General features: G+C 38.4%; 4 non-coding genes and 32 pseudogenes across 4 annotated transcripts; all 36 read left to right on the top strand.

The window, feature by feature from the left end:
- Nucleotides 1-333: 333 nt before the first annotated feature.
- Nucleotides 334-451, top strand: LOC149722119 (5S ribosomal RNA; annotated as a pseudogene).
- A 123-nt stretch (nucleotides 452-574) lies between these two features.
- On the top strand, nucleotides 575-693 carry LOC149722118 (5S ribosomal RNA; annotated as a pseudogene).
- Nucleotides 694-1,054: 361 nt separating this feature from the next.
- On the top strand, nucleotides 1,055-1,173 carry LOC149722117 (5S ribosomal RNA; annotated as a pseudogene).
- Nucleotides 1,174-1,310: 137 nt separating this feature from the next.
- LOC149722116 (5S ribosomal RNA) lies at nucleotides 1,311-1,429 on the top strand (annotated as a pseudogene).
- Nucleotides 1,430-1,551: 122 nt separating this feature from the next.
- Nucleotides 1,552-1,670, top strand: LOC149722115 (5S ribosomal RNA; annotated as a pseudogene).
- Nucleotides 1,671-1,788: 118 nt separating this feature from the next.
- Nucleotides 1,789-1,907, top strand: LOC149722114 (5S ribosomal RNA; annotated as a pseudogene).
- A 360-nt stretch (nucleotides 1,908-2,267) lies between these two features.
- On the top strand, nucleotides 2,268-2,386 carry LOC149722113 (5S ribosomal RNA; annotated as a pseudogene).
- A 134-nt stretch (nucleotides 2,387-2,520) lies between these two features.
- LOC149722112 (5S ribosomal RNA) lies at nucleotides 2,521-2,623 on the top strand (annotated as a pseudogene).
- A 122-nt stretch (nucleotides 2,624-2,745) lies between these two features.
- On the top strand, nucleotides 2,746-2,864 carry LOC149722111 (5S ribosomal RNA; annotated as a pseudogene).
- Nucleotides 2,865-3,205: 341 nt separating this feature from the next.
- On the top strand, nucleotides 3,206-3,324 carry LOC149722110 (5S ribosomal RNA; annotated as a pseudogene).
- Nucleotides 3,325-3,684: 360 nt separating this feature from the next.
- On the top strand, nucleotides 3,685-3,803 carry LOC149722109 (5S ribosomal RNA; annotated as a pseudogene).
- Nucleotides 3,804-3,936: 133 nt separating this feature from the next.
- LOC149722108 (5S ribosomal RNA) lies at nucleotides 3,937-4,055 on the top strand (annotated as a pseudogene).
- A 597-nt stretch (nucleotides 4,056-4,652) lies between these two features.
- On the top strand, nucleotides 4,653-4,771 carry LOC149722107 (5S ribosomal RNA; annotated as a pseudogene).
- Nucleotides 4,772-4,908: 137 nt separating this feature from the next.
- LOC149722106 (5S ribosomal RNA) lies at nucleotides 4,909-5,027 on the top strand (annotated as a pseudogene).
- A 123-nt stretch (nucleotides 5,028-5,150) lies between these two features.
- On the top strand, nucleotides 5,151-5,269 carry LOC149722105 (5S ribosomal RNA). The gene has a single exon (XR_016381428.1). It is a non-coding gene; the product is annotated as a 5S ribosomal RNA (ribosomal RNA).
- A 377-nt stretch (nucleotides 5,270-5,646) lies between these two features.
- Nucleotides 5,647-5,764, top strand: LOC149722104 (5S ribosomal RNA; annotated as a pseudogene).
- Nucleotides 5,765-5,887: 123 nt separating this feature from the next.
- Nucleotides 5,888-6,006, top strand: LOC149722103 (5S ribosomal RNA). The gene has a single exon (XR_016381427.1). It is a non-coding gene; the product is annotated as a 5S ribosomal RNA (ribosomal RNA).
- Nucleotides 6,007-6,845: 839 nt separating this feature from the next.
- On the top strand, nucleotides 6,846-6,964 carry LOC149722102 (5S ribosomal RNA; annotated as a pseudogene).
- Nucleotides 6,965-7,326: 362 nt separating this feature from the next.
- Nucleotides 7,327-7,445, top strand: LOC149722101 (5S ribosomal RNA; annotated as a pseudogene).
- A 359-nt stretch (nucleotides 7,446-7,804) lies between these two features.
- Nucleotides 7,805-7,923, top strand: LOC149722100 (5S ribosomal RNA; annotated as a pseudogene).
- A 137-nt stretch (nucleotides 7,924-8,060) lies between these two features.
- Nucleotides 8,061-8,179, top strand: LOC149722099 (5S ribosomal RNA; annotated as a pseudogene).
- Nucleotides 8,180-8,302: 123 nt separating this feature from the next.
- LOC149722098 (5S ribosomal RNA) lies at nucleotides 8,303-8,421 on the top strand. The gene has a single exon (XR_016381426.1). It is a non-coding gene; the product is annotated as a 5S ribosomal RNA (ribosomal RNA).
- A 377-nt stretch (nucleotides 8,422-8,798) lies between these two features.
- Nucleotides 8,799-8,916, top strand: LOC149722097 (5S ribosomal RNA; annotated as a pseudogene).
- Nucleotides 8,917-9,039: 123 nt separating this feature from the next.
- Nucleotides 9,040-9,158, top strand: LOC149722096 (5S ribosomal RNA). The gene has a single exon (XR_016381424.1). It is a non-coding gene; the product is annotated as a 5S ribosomal RNA (ribosomal RNA).
- An 839-nt stretch (nucleotides 9,159-9,997) lies between these two features.
- On the top strand, nucleotides 9,998-10,116 carry LOC149722095 (5S ribosomal RNA; annotated as a pseudogene).
- A 362-nt stretch (nucleotides 10,117-10,478) lies between these two features.
- Nucleotides 10,479-10,597, top strand: LOC149722094 (5S ribosomal RNA; annotated as a pseudogene).
- Nucleotides 10,598-11,675: 1,078 nt separating this feature from the next.
- LOC149722093 (5S ribosomal RNA) lies at nucleotides 11,676-11,794 on the top strand (annotated as a pseudogene).
- Nucleotides 11,795-12,156: 362 nt separating this feature from the next.
- LOC149722092 (5S ribosomal RNA) lies at nucleotides 12,157-12,275 on the top strand (annotated as a pseudogene).
- A 137-nt stretch (nucleotides 12,276-12,412) lies between these two features.
- On the top strand, nucleotides 12,413-12,531 carry LOC149722091 (5S ribosomal RNA; annotated as a pseudogene).
- A 122-nt stretch (nucleotides 12,532-12,653) lies between these two features.
- On the top strand, nucleotides 12,654-12,772 carry LOC149722090 (5S ribosomal RNA; annotated as a pseudogene).
- A 342-nt stretch (nucleotides 12,773-13,114) lies between these two features.
- Nucleotides 13,115-13,233, top strand: LOC149722089 (5S ribosomal RNA; annotated as a pseudogene).
- A 360-nt stretch (nucleotides 13,234-13,593) lies between these two features.
- Nucleotides 13,594-13,712, top strand: LOC149722088 (5S ribosomal RNA; annotated as a pseudogene).
- Nucleotides 13,713-14,072: 360 nt separating this feature from the next.
- Nucleotides 14,073-14,191, top strand: LOC149722087 (5S ribosomal RNA; annotated as a pseudogene).
- Nucleotides 14,192-14,328: 137 nt separating this feature from the next.
- LOC149722086 (5S ribosomal RNA) lies at nucleotides 14,329-14,447 on the top strand (annotated as a pseudogene).
- A 123-nt stretch (nucleotides 14,448-14,570) lies between these two features.
- On the top strand, nucleotides 14,571-14,689 carry LOC149722085 (5S ribosomal RNA; annotated as a pseudogene).
- A 2,586-nt stretch (nucleotides 14,690-17,275) lies between these two features.
- LOC149722084 (5S ribosomal RNA) lies at nucleotides 17,276-17,378 on the top strand (annotated as a pseudogene).
- The last annotated feature ends 564 nt before the right edge of the window (nucleotides 17,379-17,942 follow it).

Below are 17,942 nucleotides of genomic sequence, written 5' to 3'. Positions count from 1 at the left end.
AAAGCAAACATATCTTCTTTTTGTTATTGTTTTATAAAGATGAAGGTTAATTTGTCTAACTTAATTTAAATTCGAATTTTTAACTAGCACTCTCGGCAACGGCCATATCACGCTGAGAACACCGGTTCTCGTCCGATCGCCGACGTTAGCAGCGTCGAGCGCAGTCAGTACTTGGGAATACTGCGTGCCGTTGGCTTTTTCACTTTTGTTTCCTCTTTTAAATTCCACCCGATATGAAAAAAGCAAACATATCTTCTTTTTGTTATTGTTTTATAAAGATGAAGGTTAATTTGTCTCACTTAATTTAAATTCGAATTTTTAACTAGCACTCTCGGCAACGGCCAAATCACGCTGAGAACACCGGTTCTCGTCCGATCGCCGACGATAGCAGCGTCGAGCGCAGTCAGTACTTGGGATGGAGACCACTTAGGAACACTGCGTGCCGTTGGCTTTTTCACTTTTTTTTCCTCTTTTAAATTTTAATAGATATGAAAAAAGCAAACATATCTTCTTTTTTGTTATTGTTTTATAAAGATGAAAGTTAATTAAATTCAAATTATTAACTAGCACTCTCGGCAACGGCCATATCACGCTGAATACACCGGTTCTCGTCCGATCACCGAAGTTAAGCAGCGTCGAGCGCAGTCACTACTTGGGAGGGAGACCACTTAGGTACACTGCGTGCCGTTGGCTTTTTCACTTTTTTTCCTCTTTTAAATTCCAATAGATTTGAAAAAAGCAAACTTATTTTCTTTTTGTTTTTGTTTTAAAAAGATGATGGTTAATTTGTCTCACTTAATTTAAATTCGAATTATTACCTAGCACTCTTGGCAACGGCCATATCACGCTGAATACACCGGTTCTCGTCCGATAACCGAAGTTAAGCAGCGTCGAGCGCATACAGTACTTGGGAATACTGCGTGCCGTTTGCTTTTTCACTTTTGTTTCCTCTTTCAAATTCCACCAAATATGAAAAAAGCAAACATATCTTCTTTTTGTTATTGTTTTATAAAGATGAAAGTTAATTAAATTAAGATTATTAACTAGCACTCTCGGCAACGGCCATATCACGCTGAATGCACCGGTTCTCGTCCGATAACTGAAGTTAAGCAGCGTCGAGCGCAGTCACTACTTGGGAGGGAGACCACTTAGGAACACTGCGTGCCGTTGGCTTTTTCACTTTTTTTTCCTCTTTTAAATTTTAATAGATATGAAAAAAGCAAACATGTTTTCATTTTGTTATTGTTTTAAAATGATGAAGGTTAATTTGTCTCACTTAATTTAAATTCGAATTATTAACTAGCACTCTCGGCAACGACCATATCACGCTGAATACAGCGGTTCTCGTCCGATCACCGAAGTTAAGCAGCGTCGAGCGCAGTCAGTACTTGGGATGGAGACCACTTAGGAACACTGCGTGCCGTTGGCTTTTTCACTTTTTTTCCTCTTTTAAATTTTAATAGATATGAAAAAAGCAAACATATCTTCATTTTTGTTATTGTTTTATAAAGATGAAAGTTAATTAAATTCAAATTATTAACTTGCACTCTCGGCAACGGCCATATCACGCTGAATACACCGGTTCTCGTCCGATAACCGAAGTTAAGCAGCGTCGAGCGCAGTCAGTACTTGGGAGGGAGACCACTTAGGAACACTGCGTGCCGTTTTTTCACTTTTTTTCCCTCTTATAAATTTTAATAGATATGAAAAAGCAAACATATCTTCTTTTTTGTTATTGTTTTATAAAGATGAAAGTTAATTAAATTCAAATTATTAACTAGCACTCTCGGCAACGGCCATATCACGCTGAATACACCGGTTCTCGTCCGATCACCGAAGTTAAGAAGCGTCGAGCGCAGTCAGTACTTGGGAGGGCGACCACTTAGGAACACTGCGTGCCGTTAGCTTTTTCACTTTTTTTTCCTCTTTTAAATTCCAATAGATATAAAAAAGCAAACATATTTTCTTTTTGTTATTGTTTTAAAAAGATGAAGGTTAACTAGTCTCACTTAATTTAAGTTCGAATTATTATCTAGCACTCTCGGCAACGGCCATATCACGCTGAGAACACCGGTTCTCGTCCGATCGCCGACGTTAGCAGCGTCGAGCGCAGTCAGTACTTGGGAATACTGCGTGCCGTTGGCTTTTTCACTTTTGTTTCCTCTTTTAAATTCCACCCGATATGAAAAAAGCAAACATATCTTCTTTTTGTTATTGTTTTATAAAGATGAAAGTTTATTTAGTTCAAATTATTAACTAGCATTCTCGGCAACGGCCATAACACGCTGAATACACCGGTTCTCGTCCGATCACCGAAGTTAAGCAGCGTCGAGCGCAGTCAGTACTTGGGAGTGAGACCACTTAGGAACACTGCGTGCCGTTGGGTTTTTCACTTTTTTTCCTCTTTTAAATTTTAATAGATATGAAAAAAGCAAACATGTTTTTTTTGTTATTGTTTTAAAATTATGAAGGTTAATTTGTCTCACTTAATTTAAATTCGAATTATTAACTAGCACTCTCGGCAACGGCCATATCACGCTGAAAACACCGGTTCTCGTCCGATCACCGAAGTTAAGCAGCGTCGAGCGCATACAGTACTTGGGAATACTGCGTGCCGTTGGCTTTTTCACTTTTTTTCCTCTTTTAAATTTTAATAGATATGAAAAAAGCAAACATATCTTCATTTTTGTTATTGTTTTATAAAGATGAAAGTTAATTAAATTCAAATTATTAACTTGCACTCTCGGCAACGGCCATATCACGCTGAATACACCGGTTCTCGTCCGATAACCGAAGTTAAGCAGCGTCGAGCGCAGTCAGTACTTGGGAGGGAGACCACTTAGGAACACTGCGTGCCGTTTTTTCACTTTTTTTCCCTCTTATAAATTTTAATAGATATGAAAAAGCAAACATATCTTCTTTTTTGTTATTGTTTTATAAAGATGAAAGTTAATTAAATTCAAATTATTAACTAGCACTCTCGGCAACGGCCATATCACGCTGAATACACCGGTTCTCGTCCGATAACCGAAGTTAAGCAGCGTCGAGCGCATACAGTACTTGGGAATAGTGCGTTCCGTTGGTTTTTCACTTTTGTTTCCTCTTTTAAATTCCACCCGATATGAAAGAAGCAAACATATCTTCTTTTTGTTATTGTTTTATAAAGATGAAAGTTAATTAAATTCAAATTATTAATAGCACTCTCGGCAACGGCCATATCACGCTGAATACACCGGTTCTCGTCCGATCACCGAAGTTAAGAAGCGTCGAGCGCAGTCAGTACTTATGAGGGCGACCACTTAGGAACACTGCGTGCCGTTAGCTTTTTCACTTTTTTTTCCTCTTTTAAATTCCAATAGATATAAAAAAGCAAACATATTTTCTTTTTGTTATTGTTTTAAAAAGATGAAGGTTAATTTGTCTCACTTAATTTAAGTTCAAATTATTATCTAGCACTCTCGGCAACGGCCATATCACGCTGAGAACACCGGTTCTCGTCCGATCGCCGACGTTAGCAGCGTCGAGCGCAGTCAGTACTTGGGAATACTGCGTGCCGTTGGCTTTTTCACTTTTGTTTCCTCTTTTAAATTCCACCCGATATGAAAAAAGCAAACATATCTTCTTTTTGTTATTGTTTTATAAAGATGAAAGTTGATTTAGTTCAAATTATTAACTAGCATTCTCGGCAACGGCCATAACACGCTGAATACACCGGTTCTCGTCCGATCACCGAAGTTAAGCAGCGTCGAGCGCAGTCAGTACTTGGGAGGGAGACCACTTAGGAACACTGCGTGCCGTTGGGTTTTTCACTTTTTTCCTCATTTAAATTTTAATAGATATGAAAAAAGCAAACATGTTTTTTTTGTTATTGTTTTAAAATTATGAAGGTTAATTTGTCTCACTTAATTTAAATTCGAATTATTATCTAGCACTCTCGGCAACGGCCATATCACGCTGAACACACCGGTTTTCGTCTGATCACCGAAGTTAAGCAGCGTCGAGCGCAGTCACTACTTGGGAGGGAGACCACTTAGGAACACTGCGTGCCGTTGGCTTTTTCACTTTTTTTTCCTCTTTTAAATTTTAATAGATATGAAAAAAGCAAACATGTTTTCATTTTGTTATTGTTTTAAAATGATGAAGGTTAATTTGTCTCACTTAATTTAAATTCGAATTATTAACTAGCACTCTCGGCAACGGCCATATCACGCTGAGAACACCGGTTCTCGTCCGATCGCCGACGTTAGCAGCGTCGAGCGCAGTCAGTACTAGGGAATACTGCGTGCCGTTGGCTTTTTCACTTTTGTTTCCTCTTTTAAATTCCACCCGATATGAAAAAAGCAAACATATCTTCTTTTTGTTATTGTTTTATAAAGATGAAGGTTAATTTGTCTCACTTAATTTAAATTCGAATTTTTAACTAGCACTCTCGGCAACGGCCATATCACGCTGAGAACACCGGTTCTCGTCCGATCGCCGACGTTAGCAGCGTCGAGCGCAGTCAGTACTTGGGAATACTGCGTGCCGTTTGTTTTTCACTTTTGTTTCCTCTTTTAAATTCCACCCGATTTGAAAAAGCACAGATATCTTCTTTTTGTTATTGTTTTATAAAGATGAAAGTAATTAAATTAAAATTATTAACTAGAACTCTCGGCAACGGCCATATCACGCTGAATACACCGGTTCTCGTCCGATAACTGAAGTTAAGCAGCGTCGAGCGCAGTCACTACTTGGGAGGGAGACCACTTAGGAACACTCCGTGCCGTTGGCTTTTTCACTTTTTTTTCCTCTTTTAAATTTTAATAGATATGAAAAAAGCAAACATGTTTTCATTTTGTTATTGTTTTAAAATGATGAAGGTTAATTTGTCTCACTTAATTTAAATTCGAATTATTAACTAGCACTCTCGGCAACGAGCATATCACGCTGAATACAGCGGTTCTCGTCCGATCACCGAAGTTAAGCAGCGTCGAGCGCAGTCAGTACTTGGGATGGAGACCACTTAGGAACACTGCGTGCCGTTGGCTTTTTCACTTTTTTTTCCTCTTTTAAATTTTAATAGATATGAAAAAAGGAAACATATCTTCTTTTTTGTTATTGTTTTATAAAGATGAAAGTTAATTAAATTCAAATTATTAACTAGCACTCTCGGCAACGGCCATATCACGCTGAATACACCGGTTCTCGTCCGATCACCGAAGTTAAGCAGCGTCGAGCGCAGTCAGTACTTGGGAGGGCGACCACTTAGGAACACTGCGTGCCGTTAGCTTTTTCACTTTTTTTTTCCTCTTTTAAATTCCACCCGATATGAAAAAAGCAAACATATCTTCTTTTTGTTATTGTTTTATAAAGATGAAGGTTAATTTGTCTAACTTAATTTAAATTCGAATTTTTAACTAGCACTCTCGGCAACGGCCATATCACGCTGAGAACACCGGTTCTCGTCCGATCGCCGACGTTAGCAGCGTCGAGCGCAGTCAGTACTTGGGAATACTGCGTGCCGTTGGCTTTTTCACTTTTGTTTCCTCTTTTAAATTCCACCCGATATGAAAAAAGCAAACATATCTTCTTTTTGTTATTGTTTTATAAAGATGAAGGTTAATTTGTCTCACTTAATTTAAATTCGAATTTTTAACTAGCACTCTCGGCAACGGCCAAATCACGCTGAGAACACCGGTTCTCGTCCGATCGCCGACGATAGCAGCGTCGAGCGCAGTCAGTACTTGGGATGGAGACCACTTAGGAACACTGCGTGCCGTTGGCTTTTTCACTTTTTTTTCCTCTTTTAAATTTTAATAGATATGAAAAAAGCAAACATATCTTCTTTTTTGTTATTGTTTTATAAAGATGAAAGTTAATTAAATTCAAATTATTAACTAGCACTCTCGGCAACGGCCATATCACGCTGAATACACCGGTTCTCGTCCGATCACCGAAGTTAAGCAGCGTCGAGCGCAGTCAGTACTTGGGAGGGCGACCACTTAGGAACACTGCGTGCCGTTAGCTTATTCACTTTTTTTTTCCTCTTTTAAATTCCAATAGATATGAAAAAAGCAAACATATTTTCTTTTTGTTATTGTTTTAAAAAGATGAAGGTTAATTTGTCTCACTTAATTTAAATTCGAATTATTATCTAGCACTCTCGGCAACGGCCATATCACGCTGAGAACACCGGTTCTCGTCCGATCGCCGACGTTAGCAGCGTCGAGCGCAGTCAGTACTTGGGAATACTGCGTGCCGTTGGCTTTTTCACTTTTGTTTCCTCTTTTAAATTCCACCCGATATGAAAAAAGCAAACATATCTTCTTTTTGTTATTGTTTTATAAAGATGAAGGTTAATTTGTCTAACTTAATTTAAATTCGAATTTTTAACTAGCACTCTCGGCAACGGCCATATCACGCTGAGAACACCGGTTCTCGTCCGATCACCGACGTTAGCAGCGTCGAGCGCAGTCAGTACTTGGGAATACTGCGTGCCGTTGGCTTTTTCACTTTTGTTTCCTCTTTTAAATTCCACCCGATATGAAAAAAGCAAACATATCTTCTTTTTGTTATTGTTTTATAAAGATGAAGGTTAATTTGTCTCACTTAATTTAAATTCGAATTTTTAACTAGCACTCTCGGCAACGGCCAAATCACGCTGAGAACACCGGTTCTCGTCCGATCGCCGACGATAGCAGCGTCGAGCGCAGTCAGTACTTGGGAATACTGCGTGCCGTTGGTTTTTCACTTTTGTTTCCTCTTTTAAATTCCACCCGATTTGAAAAAAGCACACATATCTTCTTTTTGTTATTGTTTTATAAAGATGAAAGTTAATTAAATTCAAATTATTAACTAGCACTCTCGGCAACGGCCATATCACGCTGAATACACCGGGTTTCGTCCGAAAACCGAAGTTAAGCAGCGTCGAGCGCAGTCACTACTTGGGAGGGAGACCACTTAGGTACACTGCGTGCCGTTGGCTTTTTCACTTTTTTTTCCTCTTTTAAATTCCAATAGATTTGAAAAAAGCAAACTTATTTTCTTTTTGTTTTTGTTTTAAAAAGATGATGGTTAATTTGTCTCACTTAATTTAAATTCGAATTATTACCTAGCACTCTTGGCAACGGCCATATCACGCTGAATACACCGGTTCTCGTCCGATAACCGAAGTTAAGCAGCGTCGAGCGCATACAGTACTTGGGAATACTGCGTGCCGTTTTCTTTTTCACTTTTGTTTCCTCTTTCAAATTCCACCAAATATGAAAAAAGCAAACATATCTTCTTTTTGTTATTGTTTTATAAAGATGAAAGTTAATTAAATTAAGATTATTAACTAGCACTCTCGGCAACGGCCATATCACGCTGAATACACCGGTTCTCGTCCGATAACTGAAGTTAAGCAGCGTCGAGCGCAGTCAGTACTTGGGAGAGCGACCACTTAGGAACACTGCGTGCCGTTAGCTTTTTCACTTTTTTTTTCCTCTTTTAAATTCCAATAGATATGAAAAAAGCAAACATATTTTCTTTTTGTTATTGTTTTAAAAAGATGAAGGTTAATTTGTCTCACTTAATTTAAATTCGAATTATTATCTAGCACTCTCGGCAACGGCCATATCACGCTGAGAACACCGGTTCTCGTCCGATCGCCGACGTTAGCAGCGTCGAGCGCAGTCAGTACTTGGGAATACTGCGTGCCGTTTGTTTTTCACTTTTGTTTCCTCTTTTAAATTCCACCCGATTTGAAAAAGCACAGATATCTTCTTTTTGTTATTGTTTTATAAAGATGAAAGTAATTAAATTAAAATTATTAACTAGAACTCTCGGCAACGGCCATATCACGCTGAATACACCGGTTCTCGTCCGATAACTGAAGTTAAGCAGCGTCGAGCGCAGTCACTACTTGGGAGGGAGACCACTTAGGAACACTCCGTGCCGTTGGCTTTTTCACTTTTTTTTCCTCTTTTAAATTTTAATAGATATGAAAAAAGCAAACATGTTTTCATTTTGTTATTGTTTTAAAATGATGAAGGTTAATTTGTCTCACTTAATTTAAATTCGAATTATTAACTAGCACTCTCGGCAACGAGCATATCACGCTGAATACAGCGGTTCTCGTCCGATCACCGAAGTTAAGCAGCGTCGAGCGCAGTCAGTACTTGGGATGGAGACCACTTAGGAACACTGCGTGCCGTTGGCTTTTTCACTTTTTTTTCCTCTTTTAAATTTTAATAGATATGAAAAAAGGAAACATATCTTCTTTTTTGTTATTGTTTTATAAAGATGAAAGTTAATTAAATTCAAATTATTAACTAGCACTCTCGGCAACGGCCATATCACGCTGAATACACCGGTTCTCGTCCGATCACCGAAGTTAAGCAGCGTCGAGCGCAGTCAGTACTTGGGAGGGCGACCACTTAGGAACACTGCGTGCCGTTAGCTTTTTCACTTTTTTTTTCCTCTTTTAAATTCCACCCGATATGAAAAAAGCAAACATATCTTCTTTTTGTTATTGTTTTATAAAGATGAAGGTTAATTTGTCTAACTTAATTTAAATTCGAATTTTTAACTAGCACTCTCGGCAACGGCCATATCACGCTGAGAACACCGGTTCTCGTCCGATCGCCGACGTTAGCAGCGTCGAGCGCAGTCAGTACTTGGGAATACTGCGTGCCGTTGGCTTTTTCACTTTTGTTTCCTCTTTTAAATTCCACCCGATATGAAAAAAGCAAACATATCTTCTTTTTGTTATTGTTTTATAAAGATGAAGGTTAATTTGTCTCACTTAATTTAAATTCGAATTTTTAACTAGCACTCTCGGCAACGGCCAAATCACGCTGAGAACACCGGTTCTCGTCCGATCGCCGACGATAGCAGCGTCGAGCGCAGTCAGTACTTGGGATGGAGACCACTTAGGAACACTGCGTGCCGTTGGCTTTTTCACTTTTTTTTCCTCTTTTAAATTTTAATAGATATGAAAAAAGCAAACATATCTTCTTTTTTGTTATTGTTTTATAAAGATGAAAGTTAATTAAATTCAAATTATTAACTAGCACTCTCGGCAACGGCCATATCACGCTGAATACACCGGTTCTCGTCCGATCACCGAAGTTAAGCAGCGTCGAGCGCAGTCAGTACTTGGGAGGGCGACCACTTAGGAACACTGCGTGCCGTTAGCTTATTCACTTTTTTTTTCCTCTTTTAAATTCCAATAGATATGAAAAAAGCAAACATATTTTCTTTTTGTTATTGTTTTAAAAAGATGAAGGTTAATTTGTCTCACTTAATTTAAATTCGAATTATTATCTAGCACTCTCGGCAACGGCCATATCACGCTGAGAACACCGGTTCTCGTCCGATCGCCGACGTTAGCAGCGTCGAGCGCAGTCAGTACTTGGGAATACTGCGTGCCGTTGGCTTTTTCACTTTTGTTTCCTCTTTTAAATTCCACCCGATATGAAAAAAGCAAACATATCTTCTTTTTGTTATTGTTTTATAAAGATGAAGGTTAATTTGTCTAACTTAATTTAAATTCGAATTTTTAACTAGCACTCTCGGCAACGGCCATATCACGCTGAGAACACCGGTTCTCGTCCGATCACCGACGTTAGCAGCGTCGAGCGCAGTCAGTACTTGGGAATACTGCGTGCCGTTGGCTTTTTCACTTTTGTTTCCTCTTTTAAATTCCACCCGATATGAAAAAAGCAAACATATCTTCTTTTTGTTATTGTTTTATAAAGATGAAGGTTAATTTGTCTCACTTAATTTAAATTCGAATTTTTAACTAGCACTCTCGGCAACGGCCAAATCACGCTGAGAACACCGGTTCTCGTCCGATCGCCGACGATAGCAGCGTCGAGCGCAGTCAGTACTTGGGAATACTGCGTGCCGTTGGTTTTTCACTTTTGTTTCCTCTTTTAAATTCCACCCGATTTGAAAAAAGCACACATATCTTCTTTTTGTTATTGTTTTATAAAGATGAAAGTTAATTAAATTCAAATTATTAACTAGCACTCTCGGCAACGGCCATATCACGCTGAATACACCGGGTTTCGTCCGAAAACCGAAGTTAAGCAGCGTCGAGCGCAGTCACTACTTGGGAGGGAGACCACTTAGGTACACTGCGTGCCGTTGGCTTTTTCACTTTTTTTTCCTCTTTTAAATTCCAATAGATTTGAAAAAAGCAAACTTATTTTCTTTTTGTTTTTGTTTTAAAAAGATGATGGTTAATTTGTCTCACTTAATTTAAATTCGAATTATTACCTAGCACTCTTGGCAACGGCCATATCACGCTGAATACACCGGTTCTCGTCCGATAACCGAAGTTAAGCAGCGTCGAGCGCATACAGTACTTGGGAATACTGCGTGCCGTTTTCTTTTTCACTTTTGTTTCCTCTTTCAAATTCCACCAAATATGAAAAAAGCAAACATATCTTCTTTTTGTTATTGTTTTATAAAGATGAAAGTTAATTAAATTAAGATTATTAACTAGCACTCTCGGCAACGGCCATATCACGCTGAATACACCGGTTCTCGTCCGATAACTGAAGTTAAGCAGCGTCGAGCGCAGTCAGTACTTGGGAGAGCGACCACTTAGGAACACTGCGTGCCGTTAGCTTTTTCACTTTTTTTTTCCTCTTTTAAATTCCAATAGATATGAAAAAAGCAAACATATTTTCTTTTTGTTATTGTTTTAAAAAGATGAAGGTTAATTTGTCTCACTTAATTTAAATTCGAATTATTATCTAGCACTCTCGGCAACGGCCATATCACGCTGAGAACACCGGTTCTCGTCCGATCGCCGACGTTAGCAGCGTCGAGCGCAGTCAGTACTTGGGAATACTGCGTGCCGTTGGCTTTTTCACTTTTGTTTCCTCTTTTAAATTCCACCCGATATGAAAAAAGCAAACATATCTTCTTTTTGTTATTGTTTTATAAAGATGAAGGTTAATTTGTCTAACTTAATTTAAATTCGAATTTTTAACTAGCACTCTCGGCAACGGCCATATCACGCTGAGAACACCGGTTCTCGTCCGATCGCCGACGTTAGCAGCGTCGAGCGCAGTCAGTACTTGGGAATACTGCGTGCCGTTGGATTTTTCACTTTTGTTTCCTCTTTTAAATTCCACCCGATATGAAAAAAGCAAACATATCTTCTTTTTGTTATTGTTTTATAAAGATGAAGGTTAATTTGTCTCACTTAATTTAAATTCGAATTTTTAACTAGCACTCTCGGCAACGGGCAAATCACGCTGAGAACACCGGTTCTCGTCCGATCGCCGACGTTAGCAGCGTCGAGCGCAGTCAGTACTTGGGAATACTGCGTGCCGTTGGCTTTTTCACTTTTGTTTCCTCTTTTAAATTCCACCCGATATGAAAAAAGCAAACATATCTTCTTTTTGTTATTGTTTTATAAAGATGAAGGTTAATTTGTCTCACTTAATTTAAATTCGAATTTTTAACTAGCACTCTCGGCAACGGGCAAATCACGCTGAGAACACCGGTTCTCGTCCGATCGCCGACGATAGCAGCGTCGAGCGCAGTCAGTACTTGGGAATACTGCGTGCCGTTGGTTTTTCACTTTTGTTTCCTCTTTTAAATTCCACCCGATTTGAAAAAAGCACACATATCTTCTTTTTGTTATTGTTTTATAAAGATGAAAGTTAATTAAATTCAAATTATTAACTAGCACTCTCGGCAACGGCCATATCACGCTGAATACACCGGTTTTCATCCGAAAACCGAAGTTAAGCAGCGTCGAGCGCAGTCACTACTTGGGAGGGAGACCACTTAGGTACACTGCGTGCCGTTGGCTTTTTCACTTTTTTTTCCTCTTTTAAATTCCAATAGATTTGAAAAAGGCAAACTTATTTTCTTTTTGTTTTTGTTTTAAAAAGATGATGGTTAATTTGTCTCACTTAATTTAAATTCGAATTATTACCTAGCACTCTTGGCAACGGCCATATCACGCTGAATACACCGGTTCTCGTCCGATAACCGAAGTTAAGCAGCGTCGAGCGCATACAGTACTTGGGAATACTGCGTGCCGTTTGCTTTTTCACTTTTGTTTCCTCTTTCAAATTCCACCAAATATGAAAAAAGCAAACATATCTTCTTTTTGTTATTGTTTTATAAAGATGAAAGTTAATTAAATTAAGATTATTAACTAGCACTCTCGGCAACGGCCATATCACGCTGAATACACCGGTTCTCGTCCGATAACTGAAGTTAAGCAGCGTCGAGCGCAGTCACTACTTGGGAGGGAGACCACTTAGGAACACTGCGTGCCGTTGGCTTTTTCACTTTTTTTTCCTCTTTTAAATTTTAATAGATATGAAAAAAGCAAACATGTTTTCATTTTGTTATTGTTTTAAAATGATGAAGGTTAATTTGTCTCACTTAATTTAAATTCGAATTATTAACTAGCACTCTCGGCAACGACCATATCACGCTGAATACAGCGGTTCTCGTCCGATCACCGAAGTTAAGCAGCGTCGAGCGCAGTCAGTACTTGGGATGGAGACCACTTAGGAACACTGCGTGCCGTTGGCTTTTTCACTTTTTTTCCTCTTTTAAATTTTAATAGATATGAAAAAAGCAAACATATCTTCATTTTTGTTATTGTTTTATAAAGATGAAAGTTAATTAAATTCAAATTATTAACTTGCACTCTCGGCAACGGCCATATCACGCTGAATACACCGGTTGTCGTCCGATAACCGAAGTTAAGCAGCGTCGAGCGCAGTCAGTACTTGGGAGGGAGACCACTTAGGAACACTGCGTGCCGTTTTTTCACTTTTTTTCCCTCTTATAAATTTTAATAGATATGAAAAAGCAAACATATCTTCTTTTTTGTTATTGTTTTATAAAGATGAAAGTTAATTAAATTCAAATTATTAACTAGCACTCTCGGCAACGGCCATATCACGCTGAATACACCGGTTCTCGTCCGATAACCGAAGTTAAGCAGCGTCGAGCGCATACAGTACTTGGGAATAGTGCGTTCCGTTGGTTTTTCACTTTTGTTTCCTCTTTTAAATTCCACTCGATATGAAAGAAGCAAACGTATCTTCTTTTTGTTATTGTTTTATAAAGATGAAAGTTAATTAAATTCAAATTATTAACTAGCACTCTCGGCAACGGCCATATCACGCTGAATACACCGGTTCTCGTCCGATCACCGAAGTTAAGAAGCGTCGAGCGCAGTCAGTACTTGGGAGGGCGACCACTTAGGAACACTGCGTGCCGTTAGCTTTTTCACTTTTTTTTCCTCTTTTAAATTCCAATAGATATAAAAAAGCAAACATATTTTCTTTTTGTTATTGTTTTAAAAAGATGAAGGTTAATTTGTGTCACTTAATTTAAGTTCGAATTATTATCTAGCACTCTCGGCAACGGCCATATCACGCTGAGAACACCGGTTCTCGTCCGATCGCCGATGTTAGCAGCGTCGAGCGCAGTCAGTACTTGGGAATACTGCGTTCCGTTGGCTTTTTCACTTTTGTTTCCTCTTTTAAATTCCACCCGATATGAAAAAAGCAAACATATCTTCTTTTTGTTATTGTTTTATAAAGATGAAAGTTGATTTAGTTCAAATTATTAACTAGCATTCTCGGCAATGGCCATAACACGCTGAATACACCGGTTTTCGTCCGATCACCGAAGTTAAGCAGCGTCGAGCGCAGTCAGTACTTGGGAGGGAGACCACTTAGGAACACTGCGTGCCGTTGGGTTTTTCACTTTTTTTCCTCTTTTAAATTTTAATAGATATGAAAAAAGCAAACATGTTTTTTTTGTTATTGTTTTAAAATTATGAAGGTTAATTTGTCTCACTTAATTTAAATTCGAATTATTAACTAGCACTCTCGGCAACGGCCATATCACGCTGAAAACACCGGTTCTCGTCCGTTCATCGAAGTTAAGCAGCGTCGAGCGCATACAGTACTTGGGAATACTGCGTGCCGTTGGCTTTTTCACTTTTGTTTCCTCTTTCAAATTCCACCAGATATGAAAAAAAGCAAACATATCTTCTTTCTGTTATTGTTTTATAAAGATGAAAGTTAATTTAAATCAAATTATTAACTAGCACTATCGGCAACGGCCATAACACGCTGAATACACCGGTTCTCGTCCGATAACTGAAGTTAAGCAGCGTCGAGCGCAGTCACTACTTGGGAGGGAGACCACTTAGGAACACTGCGTGCCGTTGGCTTTTTCACTTTTTTTTCCTCTTTTAAATTTTAATAGATATGAAAAAAGCAAACATGTTTTCATTTTGTTATTGTTTTAAAATGATGAAGGTTAATTTGTCTCACTTAATTTAAATTCGAATTATTAACTAGCACTCTCGGCAACGACCATATCACGCTGAATACAGCGGTTCTCGTCCGATCACCGAAGTTAAGCAGCGTCGAGCGCAGTCAGTACTTGGGATGGAGACCACTTAGGAACACTGCGTGCCGTTGGCTTTTTCACTTTTTTTTCCTCTTTTAAATTTTAATAGATATGAAAAAAGCAAACATATCTTCTTTTTTGTTATTGTTTTATAAAGATGAAAGTTAATTAAATTCAAATTATTAACTAGCACTCTCCGCAACGGCCATATCACGCTGAATACACCGGTTCTCGTCCGATAACCGAAGTTAAGCAGCGTTGAGCGCAGTCAGTACTTGGGAGGGAGACCACTTAGGAACACTGCGTGCCGTTTTTTCACTTTTTACCTCTCCGAGTGACGTATGTCACGGAGAGGTTCTAATTTCGACGTGTCTGTGTGTGTGTGTGTGTGTGTGGGTGTGTGTGTGTGTGTCTGTCTGTTGTTATACCCACGTGACCGCGTTCGCAGTTTGCAAATCGGAGCAAACGTGTTCTCAATTTCCGGAAATTTCGAAAATTGTATTACACTTACAGGCTATTACTCCATTGCCTGTCTAACATCACCAGCCTCTGGTCTTTGTCCATCCCACATGGACACCAGTCTGTACACACTGGCTTCTAATCACAATCGTCTGCTGCTCTTTGTCCATCCCACATGGACACCAGTCTGTACACACTGGCTTCTAATCCCCACCCTCTTGTGGTCTTTGTTCATCCCACATGGACACCAGTCTGTACACACTGGCTTCTAATCACCACCGTCATCTGCTCTTTGTCCATCCCACATGGACACCAGTCTGTACACCTGGCTTCTAACACCACCATCTTCTGGTCTTTGTTTTTGTCCATCCCACATGGACACCAGTCTGTACACTTGGCTTCTAACACCACCATCTTCTGGTCTTTGTTTTTGTCCATCCCACATGGACACCAGTCTGTACACCTGGCTTCTACTCCATCATCATCGTTAAGGTTAAGACATACGCGGCGATCGGCCAGGGCTACGAGAAACGTCCGGCCTTCCTAAGGTGGGGCTTCCACCAAAGGTTCACGCAATTGCGCTGTTCTTATCCATAGCTGCGATTCGACACCCTTATATACTACCTATTTGAGTAAGGCGACGCAACCGGCGTATGCTTCATTTCAAACGCCAATATTAGTCAAGTCTCTCAAGAATGTTTAATTATTCTTTTTCAAAACGATGTAACGCTCAATAAGGCGAACAAATATCGAAGAAAATATTTAATATTAATTATATTTATTTTAATATTTAAGATAATCATGTCTCTAAACTCAAAATTAATACGGAAAGGGTAAAACAGTAGTCTATGTGTTTGTCTATATGTGTCCGTCCGTTGTTACCCTAGTGCGCTGCGTTAGAAGTTCGTTTTTGTTTTGATGTGTAAAGAAATCCTTCAGAACCTTAATATTCCCGTTTTCCATAATATAAAATGAATATGTGGAAATATTTTTCGTAATTATGATGCATTTAGTACTTTTGTAGCTTTAAAGCTCTATTTCATTTTGATATTCCAAAGATTTTTTTTAATATTATTATTTAAAATGGATGTTTATATATTACTTAAGCTATACTACATCTGTTTATAGCATAATCCTTCCTAAAGTGAATAAAGCGCAACGCTACAATGTTGGTCAAATGAACTTATATTTGTTAATAGGCCTAGTGAACCAAAAAGTAAACGCTTGGGTTTGGTTTTCGTTTCTGTAATGCAGATACAATAACGGTTCAGAGTGAGCCGAAAGTTAAATACACTATTAAATAATTAGGCTTAGATTATATAATCATGGTGGAAATCTGGGCCGCGTTCAGCAGAGCCCAGCGCTGTTAGCAGTGTCCTACATAACGGGATTTTGTTTTTGAATTTTGACGTCACGGTGCTTAGCGCTGAGCTAGCGCGGTCTTCAAAGAAAATAGTCGGCTTTTTGGATAACGTGACGTAAAACGTGTAGTTCTCAGCTTGGCGAAAAAACCATGGATGAATCAATACAAATAGCTCTATGGGACTATAGCTATTTAATTGGCGTGAAACCAGTTGATCACGCGAGAATTTTAAGAGATATGTTAGTTTCTAATTTTAATTATAAAAGTTGTTATCTATCTCTATAAATATGTTATCATACAATTTTTGTTAAGCCTTGGTACCTTGCACGCTTTATTGCGCTAGCGTCATTTATAAAACGCCGATGACCGGAGAAAAGCTATGACGACAGAGCTCACCGGTAAACATTTCCAAAATCCGCTGTCTTTTTTGGTGAGCTCTGCTGAACGCAGCCCAGACCAGTGAAAGGTCTGATCGTAATCGGATAATAGCTTCGTGTTTTCATGCTTTTCATGGTACGCATTTACTTTCAGTGTGTGTAGCCACAAATAAGCTTTGGTGTTATGTAACGTTAACAGTCATGTTGACAAACTAAGAAAATCGTTGAGGTTAATCGAGAGGATAGTGTTTATATGGCAACCCTGTTGTGAATATGGCTTTGAACATAGAGGTAGAGGGTATACAGTTGAGGAGTAGAAAATTGGGCCTTTACAAACACGTAAAGGTAGTATCCCTCCAAAGTTGTATCTCTTCATTTCCCGTTTCTCCCCCATCGGATGATTTTAATGTGTACAAGTATATCATTATTGGATGTAAAATGTCGTCTGATTTACAGTATATTTGCTATGCTTTGTATACTGCTTTAATATTTCATAAATTTTAACTTAAGAAACATTTCCATACCTGGGTAAATAAGTTTGTAAGTAGTCGTCTTGACTCGGAGAGGTAATATTTTGGTTTTCCCAACTTGTTTTCCCTCTTATTAATTTTAATAGATATGAAAAAGCAAACATATCTTCTTTTTTGTTATTGTTTTATAAAGATGAAAGTTAATTAAATTCAAATTATTAACTAGCACTCTCGGCAACGGCCATATCACGCTGAATACACCGGTTCTCGTCCGATCACCGAAGTTAAGCAGCGTCGAGCGCATACAGTACTTGGGAATACTGCGTGCCGTTGGCTTTTTCACTTTTGTTTCCTCTTTCAAATTCCACCAGATATGAAAAAAAGCAAACATATCTTCTTTCTGTTATTGTTTTATAAAGATGAAAGTTAATTTAAATCAAATTATTAACTAGCACTATCGGCAACGGCCATAACACGCTGAATACACCGGTTCTCGTACGATGTTTTTGGTGAGATTTCACTCCTTTTTGTACGTGCATGTTCTTGTAGATTTATAGAAGTAGGATTATGAAGTGAAATAAACATTTGTACTTTTAGATTTTTATTTGTTCTTTCCAAGAGTTTTACTTGGCTTTGCCTTTTTCAACTTTTTTGCATTCAACTTTCTTTTTTTTTCTCAAGCTGTGATAATTGTTAACCGTATTTCTATTCGAAGAACACAATATTGTGGCAAGTAACACTTTTAATCAACAGAATAGATTTAAGAAAAACTAAATGAATCAAAACACGCTTAGAACCATTTCAGACGAAATGAAAAGGAAGTGAGTAAAAAATTTAATTACTAAAACATTATGTAAAAAACATAAATTTTGCAATAATACGAAAGAATCATATTAGTAA

Source organism: Phalangium opilio, unplaced genomic scaffold, assembly GCF_054372755.1.
Source record: "Phalangium opilio isolate 3A_F unplaced genomic scaffold, DU_Popi_V2 ptg000002l_1, whole genome shotgun sequence".
NCBI lineage: Eukaryota > Metazoa > Arthropoda > Arachnida > Opiliones > Phalangiidae > Phalangium > Phalangium opilio.
Note: the sequence above shows the minus strand (reverse complement) of the source record. Positions and strands in the feature narration are given on the sequence as shown.